Genomic DNA, 13,547 nt, shown 5'->3' on the forward strand with positions numbered 1-13,547 from the left:
CCTGAGAGGGCAGTATGGAACATGACTCCCTGACAACAGCTAGACATCTAACCTGAGAGGGCAGTATGGAGCATGACTCCCTGACAACAGCTAGACATCTAACCTGAGAGGGCAGTATGGAGCATGACTCCCTGACAACAGCTAGACATCTAACCTGAGAGGGCAGTATGGAGCATGACTCCCTGACAACAGCTAGACATCTAACCTGAGAGGGCAGTATGGAACATGACTCCCTGACAACAGCTAGACATCTAACCTGAGAGGGCAGTATGGAGCATGACTCCCTGACAACAGCTAGACATCTAACCTGAGAGGGCAGTATGGAGCATGACTCCCTGACAACAGCTAGACATCTAACCTGAGAGGGCAGTATGGAACATGACTCCCTGACAACAGCTAGACATCTAACCTGAGAGAGCAGTATGGAGCATGACTCCCTGACAACAGCTAGACATCTAACCTGAGAGAGCAGTATGGAGCATGACTCCCTGACAACAGCTAGACATCTAACCTGAGAGAGCAGTATGGAGCATGACTCCCTGACAACAGCTAGACATCTAACCTGAGAGGGCAGTATGGAACATGACTCCCTGACAACAGCTAGACATCTAACCTGAGAGAGCAGTACCCTGATAGCATGCTAACGTTAAATTAACGTTAAATTAACGTTAGCGGTAAACGTTAATTTAACGTTTACCGCTAACGTTAATTTAACGTTAATTTGCTCATGTGATAAAACGTTAAATTAACGTTAACATTTAACGTTAATCTAACGTTAATTTAACGTTAATCTAACCATAATATAACGTTAAAATTAACGTTAATTTAACGTTTTTTGCAAACATAAAAATAACCAAAATAAAACCAAAATAAAACCATAATATAACGGTTAGATTAACGTTATTTTAACGTTTTTTTAACGTTTTTTGCTAACATAAAAATAACCAAAATAAAACGTTTTATTAACGTTTATTTAACGTTATTTTAACGTTTTTTTAACGTTTTTTTAACGTTTTTTGCTAACATAAAAATAACCAAAATAAAACGTTTTATTAACGTTTATTTAACGTTTTTTTAACGTTAGCATGCAAACATAAAATTAACCAAAACAAAACCATAATCAAACGTTTTCATGCAAACGTTAAATTAACGTTCACATGCAAACGTTAAATTAACGTTCACATGCAAACGTAAAATCTACGTTCTCCTGAAAACATTAAAATAACATTTGCAAATACAAATTTGAATTAATGCACAGAAAATTCAAGATCACAAATTTTATTTAAAATTTAAATTGTTGGGGTCTTTAACAATTCAATATGTGAATACTAATTTGATAACAGTAACACTTTTAAAATGTTAAACAATGCAAACTTAATTCCTTCAATTGCTAAAACATGAAAATGTGAACTTAAAAAATATTACAACACATTTTTCAGTCTCAGTAAAATACCACAGCATAGTATTATCAATCGGGCAGGCAAAAATTATGTGTGGACCTAATCTCATTGAAGCAATGCTACATTGACTAATAATAGTCTGAACTTGATAAAAAAAAATCATCAGAAGGTGATAACAGGATCAGCAATTAAGAATTTCAATCACAATGCTGGTATGGGTTCATCAAGGTAAATACCATAGGGCTGTGCAAACTCATTATCGACAGCGATCATTGTTAATGACAAAATCAGAGATGAAAACAATACAAATTATTTGCACAATCACTAGGGACATCCAGATTCAACCTTCGTCAGACGAACATTCGTCGGTGGTGGGAATTTCCTCTCTATTTTTAACTTTGTGCCTCAATGCGCATGCGCTCGGGTTTTCGCGCCCACCACTGCTTGCCGAAGATCTGCGTGGTGAAAAAGGCGTGTTTGACGAACCTTAATCAGCAATCTTTGAGAGTACTTTTAGTCCTTTTCATTATGTTAAAAATATGTTTTATGTGCGCAGTGTTAAAGTTTGATATCTTTACGACGCTTCTGTGGACTGTGCATCTGTAAACTGTTCATTTTGGAGGCCTAGTGCATGAACACGGATACCCACACAAAACTCAGAACTTGAGTCAACGGGCGACATATCCTGCCAATTATCTCCCTTGATCTCTCTTGCACAAGACACTTGTTTCCACTAGGCCTATTTTGTTTTAGAGTTGGGAGATTTTACAGGAATGAATCTAAAAATCGAAAAAAATTGTCAGTGTTGCGTGTGTACCCAGCATATTCAGATGTCTGGAATATTCCGATAAAAAAGACTCGTCATATATAACACTACTCGTCACGTCATCACCGTTTCGAAAAACAGACAACGCGCACGAAGAACTTCACGTAGATCTGGACCGAAATTGGAAAGTGGTGACCGTGACGGGATGTGACGTCATCACTTCAACAAACTCGCTAAGATCGGAACTCACAAACTTTTGACGAAGGCAAACCTGGATGTCTCTAGTAATACAAGCAAGTCAGTAGCACAAAATATGAGAAACAAAGGGATGTAAGCGCTATTAATGCATACAGTGCGACATGCATGTAAAGTCTTTTGTTCATTCAAAAGCGTGTTATTCTCATAGGTGCCAAGAAAATTGCTTCCACATAATCTCACTTACTCTTGTTGCACATGTCATATAGCAGAGCAATTACGTCCCTTTGTTTCTCAGATCTTAAAATTAAAAATAGCGCTCTGCTTCATTTCATTAAGATTCTTGCTATCACAAAAGATATTAACATATTTTGTGGAGTAGCTAGATGAAAAACAATCATCGATGAATAAAAATTAACAAGCAGCAAGACTGCAAGTTTTCTGCTCCACTTTGCCAAACGTGTGTGCACAGTGAATATTTGTTTATGAACTGTTGGTGTTAGTCCTGAATGATGGCACTACATTGGGTGTGCACGTTAAAGATCCCACGATTGACAAAAGGGTCTTTCCTTGATTGATTGATTGATTGATGCCGGGCTGCTTTGCAAACACAGCATTCAGAAGCTGTGGGTCAGCAAAGGTGTTGAATCTTGTTAGTGAGATGGCGCGCAATGATGTCCTGTAGCACTAGCAGCTGCCTGCACTCGCTCTTTGACGCTGGTCAAACTTCTGGTCGTAGGTGAAGTCCACCTCACAGAATATGATGATGGTAATGGTGAGGGAGTAGTTCAACTTCTGCTTGAACTATGTGGCCAGGCCCAGCTCCCTGACTTTGAAGTGGTCATAATCTTATGCAGGATACCAACCTGGGATAGAGAAGGAAAAACGGTTCTTAGTCAATGGCTGGGATTACAAACTAAATCACACATGGTCCTTAGTCAATGGCTGGGATTACAAACACACACACACACAAACACACACACACACTAACACTAACACAACACTAACAGACACATACACTAACACAAATATACACTTACAAACACACATCTTTCTTTCTTTCTTTATTTGGTGTTTAACATCGTTTTCAACCACGGAGGTTATATCACGACGGGGAAAGGGGGGGAGATGGGATAGAGCCACTTGTCAATTGTTTCTTGTTCACAAAAGCACTAATCAAAAAATTGCTCCAGGGGCTTGCAACGTAGTACAACAAACACACATACACACACATTAGCAGTAACAAACACATACAATACATGTACAGTAGTCCCTTCCATTTCCGGCCCTTTCGTGGGCGTGAACCTACCCGGAGCGGCCAGCTTTCCCATGACTAATGAGTTTTCCTTCTATAATTGACTCTTAATGGCCGTTAACCTGTCTGACGCGGTCAACGGTCACTGATTTTTGCCCTAAGGTGCCCCTCTTACTCGACAGGAGCGGCCACTTAACGGCCACTTGTCACTTTCGCGGGCGAGCGCCTGTGGTGTGTGTGTGTGTGTGTGTGTGTGTTGTGTGCACAGACGGCACAGCACGAGCAGACGACATGAATACTTACGCATGCGCAAACTGTAAATACAGACATGCGCATACATGTACATTTACGGCAGTCACTTCCGGATCGATCACAGCTGATGTGAGTTTGAAACACTTGTTTATCTGACACTCAAATACATATATAATAATCCAAACAACACACATAGAAACATACGAAACAATAGCTTAGCCAGGACGATCGAGTTAAACACGCAAATAATTAAGATGTATAAACGAAAGCAAAACTAACAGAGACAATGAATCGGCGGCTCGTGGATGATCGCTTTCTTTTCTTCATGAAAACTTGATCGTGTTTTTTTGGGTTTTTTGGAGGAGGAGGGGGCCTGTAATGAACGGCCACCTGATATTTGCGGTCACCTTTGCAATGACTAATGGGTGACCGGATATGGCAGGTACTACTGTACTAAGAAACACACCAATGTATACACACACACACACACACACAGGCACACACACACACACAGACACACACGCACACACACACACACACACACACACACACACACAGGCGCAAGTCCACATATATGCAAAATCAAGTCTCAGCCCAATTTGTAACAACAGAGAAAGAAACAGAGAGAAAGAGAGAGAGAGAGAGTGTGTGTGTGTGTGTGTGTGTGTGTGTGTGTGTGTGTGTGTGTGTGTGTGTGTGTGTGTTGCAAGCATTACACAACTGATATTTAAATTAAGCACCACAGAAAAAAAAGACGACACTGATTTAAACAATTCACTTACTGGTCAACAGTGTGAACTTTCAGCACAGACAATGGAAACTTCGATGTTTTTTTCCTCTTCCGATTGAATAACTTTGGTACAATCATCTGTCATCAATGAACTCATCATTCTTCCCACCAGTCCAGACACCTCCCCACCAATTGGAGACTTGTTTGTTATCTGAGCGAATAAAAATCAATATAAATACATGTGCACAGGAATGAGAACAAGGATTCTCAGTTATCACAGAAACAAACAAACAAGCACAGAATGACAACATGTTTTCCTGAATGTTATTAAATTTAAAAACAGAAAAGTTCATCATACCAGTCCATCACTGAAACAGAAACGGTTGATATTGAATTTATGAGTGTGTGTGTGTGTGTGTGGGGGGGGGGGGGAGTCTGTTGCAAGCAATAAACAACTGACAACAATAATTATACATGTACCAAATTGTACTCACTGTTTTCAAAGCTGATAATTGTAAACCTTGATGGGTTGTCCCCTTCCAACTGCATGCTTTGGTACAGCCATCCTTCTGACTGTGGCCCCCTCCCATTGCCACCCCCATCTCCGATTGTAGACAGGATTTTTTCATCTGAAAGAAATAATGTCCAATTAATACGAATTTGCACAAAGGACTGGAAACAGAATTGTAAGTACTTCTGATTTAACCAACAAATTTACAAAAGCACAATGATAGATTATTTTCCCTAATATGTTCCAACTGACAGTTGAGTAATTACAGGTCACCAGAAAGGTCCACCACTGAAACAGGAACAGTTCAAATTGGAGTTTGTGTGTGTGTGTGTGTATATGTGGAAAGGGGTGGGGTGGGGTGGGGGATGCGTGTGTACATGTGTGTGTGTGTGTATATATGTGGAAAGTGTGGGGTGGGGTGGGGGATGCGTGTGTACATGTGTGTATGTTTTGCAAGCATTACACAACTGATTATAATAATTATACAACAAATTGTTATGTCAGTTACATTGAAAACTCATTTAAACAAGAAGGGCAAAGCCCATACGACTCACATGCTTTACACATTTTTCCTACCAAAATACATGTGACCTTGACCCAAGGTCAAGGTCATCCAAGGTCATGCAACACAAAGCTGTTAATTCAAGACATAGGAAGTACAATGGTGCTTATTGGCTCTTTCTACCATGAGATATGGTCACTTTTAGTGGTTCACTACCTTATTTTGGTCACATTTCATAAGGGTCAAAGTGACCTTGACCTTGATCATATGTGACCAATTGTGTCTCATGATGAAAGCATAACATGTGCCCCACATAATTTTTAAGTTTGAAACAGTTATCTTCCATAGTTCAGGGTCAAGGTCACTTCAAAATATGTATACAATCCAACTTTGAAGAGCTCCTGTGACCTTGACCTTGAAGCAAGGTAAACTAAACTGGTATCAAAAGATGGGGCTTACTTTGCCCTATATATCATATATAGGTGAGGTATTGAATCTCAAAAACTTCAGAGAAAATGGGAAAAATGGGAAAAATAGCTGTTTTTTAGGCAACATTTATGGCCCCTGCGACCTTGACCTTGAAGCAAGGTCAAGATGCTATGTATGTTTTTTGGGGCCTTGTCATCATACACCATCTTGCCAAATTTGGTACTGATAGACTGAATAGTGTCCAAGAAATATCCAACGTTAAAGTTTTCCGGACGTCCGGACGGACGTCCGGACGGACGGACGGACGACTCGGGTGAGTACATAGACTCACTTTTGCTTCGCATGTGAGTCAAAAAACCACTTACTGTTTTCCAATGCAAACCTTCAGCTTGTTGAAGAATGGAAACTGGTTTTGCTTTTTACCATCCAAATGCGATGAACGGCCATGCCATCAATCGGCTCACTTTTCTTTTGACCAGTTAAGGCACCTCCCCACCAAATGCAGACAGGTTTTTTTTGTGGTATAAATCTGAAAGAATAAAAGCTATTTATTATGCACAACAGAATCATAAAAGGATTCTCGTTATAAAATCACCATTTCAGGCAACAACAACAATAAAGAAAAACAGCAAACACCTACACACACACACACGGTGACACACACACAGTGACACACACTCACTAGCGCGCCTGTTTGCGGATGACACTGCAGTGTACAGGGTGGTGACTAGCGTAAATAACCAGGCCCAGCTACAACAAGACCTCCATCGCCTAGCCGAGTGGGAGAAGAACTGGGACATGCAGTTCCACCCTGCAAAGTGCAACACCCTGCCTGTTACGAGGAGCAGACGCCCACTACAGCCCTCTTACCAGCTCCACGGGCATACGCTGGAGACAGTGAAGGCGGTCAAGTACCTAGGTGTGACCATTCAGAGTGACCTGTGCTGGGACGACCACATCAACAACATCGTCAGCAAGGCAAACAAGACCCTGGGGTTCCTGCGGCGCAATCTGAAGATCTCATCAAGATCCGTGAAAGAGCAGGCGTACAAGGCCTTTGTCAGGCCTATCCTGGAGTACGCCTCGTCAGTATGGGACCCGCACACCCAGAAGAACATCGACAAGCTGGAGGCCGTCCAGAGACGAGCTGCCCGATTCGTCTGCAACCGCTACCACAACACGTCAAGTGTCAGCCGGATGCTGGACTCCCTTGGGTGGCAGTCTCTGGAGGAGCGCAGGAAGCTTGCCCGCCTATCGATGCTCTACAAGATCACGAACAGCATCGTCCACTGTCCGGGCATCAAGTCGAAGCTGGCCCCCTTACCACCACGCCAGCGAAGAGGCCATTGCCAGCAGTTCGGCCTCATCACCTGCCGCACTCAGTATCGGAGTGCCGCTTTTCTACCCAGCACAGTGAAGGACTGGAACTCTCTACCAGCAGCTGTCGTCGAGGCCCGCACTGTCGACACCTTTGTGTCGCGCGCCTCGCACTAAACCAGCAGCCACTGTGACTCATGTCCCCTCCCCCCCATACTCCCCAACCTGTGAATTTTAATGGACTTTGGATGCTGGAAACGCTACTTTATTGGACTTGCGCAACATCCCATCAAGTGCCGAAATAATCACTACTGTTGATTGTGGGCAGTAATGGAAAGACAAGACACACACACACACACACACACACACACACACACACACACACACACACACACACACACACACATAAGAAACAAACACACTTTTTAGTCTCATGTATTCCAAGAGAGAAAAAAATATACATCTTGAAGTCTCAATAAGTCAATTAGCAAATCTATATCTTCCAAGTTCACTAAGGCAAGATACTCACTCAAAGTTTGTAAAACTCTTGAAACCAGTCCAGTAATTATGTCTTGCGCCTTCGGTCTTAGTATTGGACTGTCCAGTCTGGTTCGTTTCTGTTGGTGTATCACATAGTGCTCTTGCAACTGCCAGTTTTTCCATCTTCCCAACGCATTTGTTGACAACTTGCCGTTACGTCCAAGTTCGATAACTAGGAACGAAAATTCTGAGTGACCTCCCTTGATCGCCAAGGGACAGTACTCTCAGTCTCAACCTTTCACAGTGGAATCGAAATTAAAAAAAGTTTCTGTAACAGTTTTTAAAACGCCAGCAACTTCAAAGCCAGTGTGACTGCTGATACATGTATAAGATAACATGCTACACTTCAGCATATATCAGGACTAATACAGATCTTGTGACGCTGAGGCGAATGGCAAATGGAACTTTCAGCAGGAAGAAATTCAGGTAATGTTGAACTGTACTGTTGTAAATCATAGTTCACGATCCGTTGGCATTGTGATTGTTGACTTATTTTTCATACGAGTCACAAATATCAAAGCAATATCATGCATAACGATTGGAAAGGTGGATTTCTCTCTCTTTCTTTCCTGCCTTCTGTCTCTTTCTCAGTTTCAGTCTCTCTCTCTGTCTTTGTCTGTCTGTTACTCTCTCTCTCTCTCTCTCTCTCTCTCTCTCTCTCTCTCTCTCAATCTGAGACTTTCTCTCTCAATCTGATACTTTCCACACATGTGCACGCAGGGCACTTACTGTTCAATCTTACAGCTTCAGGTCAAATGCATAACTGTACAGTAAAGAAGAGATCTCAGGAGAGGCATGGGGAGTTATTTTCGAAAATGATCTATTCAAAGACACTTAAATTTTTAAAACAAGGTTTGATTGACAACTGCTCTCCCCCCCCCCCCCCCCCCCCCCCCTTATTCCCACTCTCTATCTCTCTGTCTTCATTAACAAGTAAAGATTTGAGTGTGTTTAGGCTATTGTAATTAATGCAATTCACACATCAATGCTTTCAATTTTCATTGCAGGGTGGGAGGAATTACCATGAGGATGGAACAGAAAGCATTCACAGGGATGTAAACTACAAGGTACAACCCCGACATTCTGGCTGTTGAGGCCAAGTAAGTGTGTGTCACTGTGTGTGTATGTGTGTGTGTGTGTGTGTTTGCAGGTAAAATCCTTGTTTAACGCTAAGATGAATGTTCCAGCAGTCATATTATTATATTTATAACAAAAAATCATATAATTTGAGAGAAGGCAGTATTATTGTCAGGCCTCAGCCTAGGGTCATTGATACATGCTGATATTATATGACGCATTGTTCTAATCCTTGGCTGGTTGGCCATCACATCATTTCGGGATGTAGGAGGTCTTCTGACAGAACAATTTGTTGTAGCTGGGACATCTTTACCTATGCATATTTTTAGTCAAGGTCCAACTGACATTCTATTGTCTTAGTCTGGGGAAAATTTTGTTGGAAGGTGTTCTGTGTGAGTGTGTGTGTGGGGGTGGGGTGGGGGTGTGGGTGGACGGGTTGGTAGGGCTGTTAATGTTATCCGTGCCAGGCAGCATTGACATAGAGCATTTCATTCAAACACAGAATGATGCTATCAAAGTTAGCAAATTCACAGAAGTAAATTCAACAATATTGGCATAATGCAAAGACAATTTAAACCTTATTTACCTTCAGTTCTATGTTCAGCAAAGAACACCAACAAAGAAGACATACTGTAATTATAGTGTTTACACTGAAGTTCTGAAATAACACTGAATTCTTTGTTTTAATATTGTTGCATTCTTTGTCTTTGCAGGTGTCATAGCATGTGGAGCAGATCTTCAAAGTCGCCTATTGCAGACATGTCATCGTCTGCACTGGTTGTATCAACAACTTTTTCCATGGCTACTGCTGCAGATTTTACAAATATATTGTCTGCTGCAAATTCAACAACTTCTTTGTCTGTTGGTGCTGCAAACTTAACAACTTCTGTGTCTGCTTCTGTTTAAAATTCAACAATTCTTGTTGTCTGGAGCTGCTGCAAAGTGAATGACTTCTTTGTTTGCTGCTGCAGATTTAACAAGTATATCGTCTGCTGCAAATTCAACAACTTTTTTTGTCTGCCGCTGCTCCTGCTGCAAACTTAACAACTTCTGTATCTGCTCCTGCTTAAAACTCAACAATTCTTGTTGTCTGGAGCTGCTGCAAAGTGAATGACTTCTTTGTGTGCTGCTGCAAATTTAACAAATATATCGTCTGCTGTAAATTCAACAACTTCTTTGTCTGCTGCAGATACTACACATTCAACAACTTCTGTGTCTGCTCCTGCTTCAAATTCAACAATTCTTTTTATCTGCTGCTGCAAAGTGAGCGACTTCTTCCTCTGCTGGTGGTGTTGCAAATAACCTCATATTTCCTTGTCTCTTCTGGCATCAAGTCGGATGTATAATATATATCTGCAAAGACTTTTTTAAACCCAAAAGATGGAATAGAATTGGTAAATTTCTAGGTACAGAACCTAAAAGTGTGGTATATCCAAACTCACTTCTAGAAACTTTAAAACTGATTCAACTTTTGAAATTTGTATCATTGTTTTTTTTTTTTACATTGTGGAAATATCAGGGAATGATGAATAAATGTTTAGAACATATTATCAAAACATGTTTCTACTGGGTTTATTTATTTGTATTTTGTTTTGTTTTATGTTAGCATGTACGTACACTGTTTGGCTCAAAATATGAGACCTGGCCAGTACCATTCTTGCAATGAGACAGAGATAAAAAATAAAAAAAAATCAACAGCCTGCATGCTCTCCGGATTAAGTAATACAACAAGATCATATAGCGTTAGCTGCAAAGTTAACCGTTCTCACCAAAAACCTTTTTCAAAATTTGATTTGACTTTACATGTTGGTGTTTGCTTGTCTTTTTTTAACATGGTTTTAGCTACATATATAACACTACAACAACAGCAGACAGAAAAGACTATGGGAAATGCATCTTCAAATAAGAAAAAAAATTTAAAAAGCAAAATAAAAAATTAAATAAAATTATTTTCCTTATGATTTGTTTGATTATGTTTTTTGGGGGGTTCTTTTTAATGTTTGCACTCAACGTGAAAAATACGTTCAAACAGCCATTGTATTATACTTTTATTTTGGTCAAATTGATATTAGCGGTAAACGTTAAATTAACGTTAATTTAACGTTATATTATGGTTTTATTTTGGTTGAATTAACGTTAAATGTTAACGTTAATTTAACGTTTATCTTGATGAGCAAAATAACCTAAATCTAACGTTAATTTAAGGTTAGCCATAAAACATGAAATAAACGTTAGCCATAAAACATAAAACTAACGTTAATTTAACGTTACATTATGGTAGTTTTTTTTATTATTTTTTTTTACAAATACATTTTTTTGAAACGTTTGTTTTTGATATAATATGTCAAATTTTTTTTTTTTTTTTTTTTTTTTCAAATTTTTTTTTTTTTCAAATTTTTTTTGTGTTGCTTGTTATTGTCAATGTTACCACCACAACAATAACAACATTTTTTTTTTTGTTGTTTTTTTTGCTTTTGCTTTGATTTTGAACGGTTATGTGTCAACGTTTATTTAACGTTTTTTTAACGTTTCAGTGCAAACCGTTTTTTTTGTGTTTTCGGGCAAACGTTAAATTAACGTTTGAAATTGGTTTGATTTTGAACGGTTATGTGCCAACGTTAATTTAACGTTATTTTAACGTTTCAATGCAAACCGTTTTATATTGGTTTTCAGGCAAACGTTAAATTAACGTTTAAAAATGGTTTGATATTGAACGGTTATGTGTAAACGTTTATTTAACGTTATTTTAACGTTTCAATGCAAACCGTTTTATATTGGTTTTCAGGCAAACGTTAAATTAACGTTTAAAAATGGTTTGATATTGAACGGTTATGTGTAAACGTTTATTTAACGTTATTTTAACGTTTCAATGCAAACCGTTTTATATTGGTTTTCAGGCAAACGTTAAATTAACGTTTAAAAAAGGTTTGCCATGAAAACGGTTTGCTTGCTAACGTTAATTTAACGTTAATTTAACGTTTGCTTTAGAACCGTTTTTCTGCTAACGTTAATTTAACGTTAATTTAACGTTTAATGCTAACCGTAAACCAAAATCTAACCATGCAAACGTTAAATTAACGTTAAATTAACGTTAGCATGCTATCAGGGTATGGAGCATGACTCCCTGACAACAGCTAGACATCTAACCTGAGAGGGCAGTATGGAGCATGACTCCCTGACAACAGCTAGACATCTAACCTGAGAGGGCAGTATGGAACATGACTCCCTGACAACAGCTAGACATCTAACCTGAGAGGGCAGTATGGAGCATGACTCCCTGACAACAGCTAGACATCTAACCTGAGAGGGCAGTATGGAACATGACTCCCTGACAACAGCTAGACATCTAACCTGAGAGGGCAGTATGGAGCATGACTCCCTGACAACAGCTAGACATCTAACCTGAGAGAGCAGTATGGAACATGACTCCCTGACAACAGCTAGACATCTAACCTGAGAGGGCAGTATGGAGCATGACTCCCTGACAACAGCTAGACATCTAACCTGAGAGGGCAGTATGGAACATGACTCCCTGACAACAGCTAGACATCTAACCTGAGAGAGCAGTATGGAACATGACTCCCTGACAACAGCTAGACATCTAACCTGAGAGAGCAGTATGGAACATGACTCCCTGACAACAGCTAGACATCTAACCTGAGAGAGCAGTATGGAACATGACTCCCTGACAACAGCTAGACATCTAACCTGAGAGAGCAGTATGGAACATGACTCCCTGACAACAGCTAGACATCTAACCTGAGAGAGCAGTATGGAGCATGACTCCCTGACAACAGCTAGACATCTAACCTGAGAGAGCAGTATGGAACATGACTCCCTGACAACAGCTAGACATCTAACCTGAGAGAGCAGTATGGAGCATGACTCCCTGACAACAGCTAGACATCTAACCTGAGAGAGCAGTATGGAGCATGACTCCCTGACAACAGCTAGACATCTAACCTGAGAGTGCAGTATGGAACATGACTCCCTGACAACAGCTAGACATCTAACCTGAGAGGGCAGTATGGAGCATGACTCCCTGACAACAGCTAGACATCTAACCTGAGAGAGCAGTATGGAACATGACTCCCTGACAACAGCTAGACATCTAACCTGAGAGGGCAGTATGGAGCATGACTCCCTGACAACAGCTAGACATCTAACCTGAGAGGGCAGTATGGAACATGACTCCCTGACAACAGCTAGACATCTAACCTGAGAGAGCAGTATGGAGCATGACTCCCTGACAACAGCTAGACATCTAACCTGAGAGAGCAGTATGGAACATGACTCCCTGACAACAGCTAGACATCTAACCTGAGAGGGCAGTATGGAGCATGACTCCATGACAACAGCTAGACATCTAACCTGAGAGGGCAGTATGGAGCATGACTCCCTGACAACAGCTAGACATCTAACCTGAGAGGGCAGTATGGAGCATGACTCCCTGACAACAGCTAGACATCTAACCTGAGAGAGCAGTATGGAACATGACTCCCTGACAACAGCTAGACATCTAACCTGAGAGGGCAGTATGGAACATGACTCCCTGACAACAGCTAGACATCTA

At 40.4% G+C, this 13,547-nt stretch overlaps 1 protein-coding gene and 2 long non-coding RNA genes across 3 annotated transcripts in view; 1 reads left to right on the plus strand and 2 right to left on the minus strand.

Moving 5' to 3' along the window:
* The window catches only part of LOC138947867 (bifunctional purine biosynthesis protein ATIC-like), a 71,659-nt gene that overhangs the window by 25,091 nt on the left and 33,021 nt on the right, over positions 1-13,547 (minus strand). The window lies entirely within an intron of this gene.
* Positions 1,263-8,126, minus strand: LOC138947866 (uncharacterized). The gene is made up of 5 exons (XR_011449846.1): positions 7,887-8,126; positions 6,406-6,569; positions 5,093-5,227; positions 4,651-4,809; positions 1,263-3,227 (listed from the first exon to the last, which is right to left on the minus strand). It is a non-coding gene; the product is annotated as an uncharacterized lncRNA (long non-coding RNA).
* Positions 8,184-11,818, plus strand: LOC138947865 (uncharacterized). The gene is made up of 3 exons (XR_011449845.1): positions 8,184-8,323; positions 8,905-8,997; positions 9,688-11,818. It is a non-coding gene; the product is annotated as an uncharacterized lncRNA (long non-coding RNA).

Source organism: Littorina saxatilis, linkage group LG14 (assembly GCF_037325665.1).
Source record: "Littorina saxatilis isolate snail1 linkage group LG14, US_GU_Lsax_2.0, whole genome shotgun sequence".
Classification (NCBI taxonomy): Eukaryota; Metazoa; Mollusca; class Gastropoda; order Littorinimorpha; family Littorinidae; genus Littorina; species Littorina saxatilis.